Consider the following 2500-nt stretch of genomic DNA (forward strand, 5'->3'; position numbering starts at 1 on the left):
AATTATTCACAGCTCTTCTTGCGGTCGTCTCCTGGAACATGAAACATGATATGGTGGGGGGGGGGCAATACCCCCACGACCCCCCTCATGGGGGAGACGAGTTCACCACACACACACACACACACACGCACACGCACGTGCACACACACACACACACACACACACGCACACACACACGCACACACACACACACACACACACACACACACACACACACACACACACACACACTCACTCTCTCTTTCTGAGACAGCTGACATCAGCATAGTGCTCCTGATGGTGCGGTGGTGGAAATGCTCTGTTATACCTTATAGGTAAAAGTCAGAAATTCTAAATTGACTTGAGTAAAAGTATTGTTATCAAAATCTACTTAAAGACGGGGTGCCGTGATTTTCAGTGATTCCCCCCCCCTAAAACATAATCATCAGGTATTATGGTTATGCTAGGAGGAAAAGTGTACAGAAATTGTTAAAATTATGTTTTTATGTGGACACGCCTCCAGTTCATTAAGTATACCTGGTTCTCACCTTAGCACCTCCTCCACCACCTTAGCACCACCCACCTGTCCTAGTCCCTCCTCCTCCTCATGCCCACACCTGTTGTGTTATGATAATGAGGGGGAGGGTATATTTTTACTATGTCACTAAAGCGCTGTTTCTCTATTGACACGTTTGACCCTCAAGGTTTCAGCCTCCAGGAAGAAACTCAAAATAGTCAGAGAAGACATAAAACACCATAAAAACACCACCAGGGGGCTTAATGAAGTTCTATCAACCTCATAGACACATGAAAGACAGAAAAAGTGCAAAACCATGGCACCACCTCTTTAAAGTACCAAAAGTAAAAGTACAAAAAAAAAAGTCCTAAAAATCTTTTTAAAATAGCAGATATACAAGCTCACAATGCGTCGCGATGCATTGTGAGCTTGTAGATCTGCTACTTTCAAATGGGTCAAAGTGGTTAATGTATGTTTTGTAATATTAATCCAAATCTACAAAGTAATAGAGTAACTAAAGTTTTCAAATAATTGTAGTGGAGTAAAAGTATAATATTTGCCTCTGAGATGTAATGGAGTAGAAGTAAAAGTACTGAAAACTGGAAATACTCCAGTAAAGTAAAAATACCATAAGACATCACTGTTGTGCGACACCGTACACAGCATAGATATAGAAACCTAGACACCTCATTGGCCTCTGCAGTTCATTGCTTCCTGACTACTGGCCAATCACAGCGCGTCTTTTCCGGGACTTGTCAGAATCTATATGTATAAAATATGTTATGTTTTTAAACAACTACATTCTGACAAGTCCCGGAAAAGACGCACTGTGATTGGCCAGTAGTCAGGAAGCTTGCCTTCTCCAAAATGCCGCCCGAAATACAGACACCTCAGAGCCGGAGGAGGCGTGTCTACCTTTATACGTCTATGAGATACAGACGCCTCTACCTTTATACGTCTATGAGACACAGTCAGACATGATGAATTGAACACAGAGCAGTCAGACATGATGAATTGAACACAGAGCAGTCAGACATGATGAATTGAACACAGAGCAGTCAGACATGATGAATTAAACACAGAGCAGTCAGACATGATGAATTGAACACAGAGCAGTCAGACATGATGAATTGAACACAGAGCAGTCAGACGTGATGAATTGAACACAGAGCAGTCAGACGTGATGAATTGAACACAGAGCAGTCAGACGTGATGAATTGAACACAGAGCAGTCAGACATGATGACTTGAACACAGAGCAGTCAGACGTGATGAATTGAACACAGAGCAGTCAGACGTGATGAATTGAACACAGAGCAGTCAGACATGATGAATTGAACACAGAGCAGTCAGACATGAGGAATTGAACACAGAGCAGTCAGACGTGATGCATTGAACACAGATCAGACACACAGTGTATTCCAGCTTGAAGCATCTTTATTATTAGTGTGTTTCTGTTTCTTAAAGTCATCGTTGCATAGGAAATGCATCATGTGGTTTCTGCCTGGACAGGAAGTGATGTCACTAGATGGGCGGAGAGACCCACAGTCAGATTATAAACAAACTGACCCAGAGTCAGATTATAAAACCAAATAAAAATAAAACAAACACAGAAGACAACACAAAACCCTACAAATCTCACAACAAGAGTCAGAACTACAACAGAGAGGATCATGGGACAGTCAGAACTACAACAGAGAGGATCATGGGACAGTCAGAACTACAACAGAGAGGATCATGGGACAGTCAGAACTACAACAGAGAGGACCATGGGACATAACGGACAGAACAGACGCAGAGAGATGGAGTGTGTTGTTGTTGGTTGGTTGTCTAGGTAACGATATCGATATCGATAGTGTGTGTGTGTGTGTGTGTGTGTGTGTGTGTGTGTGTGTGTGTGTGTGTGTGTGTGTGTGTGTGTGTGTGTGTTTGTGTTGTTAAGAGGCACAAGGGTTCAGATTTCACATCTCAGTTGGATCCTGATGGAAAAACAAACAGACGAATG

This window comes from Gymnoscopelus braueri, assembly GCF_963280865.1.
Source record: "Gymnoscopelus braueri genome assembly, contig: SCAFFOLD_275, whole genome shotgun sequence".
Classification (NCBI taxonomy): Eukaryota; Metazoa; Chordata; class Actinopteri; order Myctophiformes; family Myctophidae; genus Gymnoscopelus; species Gymnoscopelus braueri.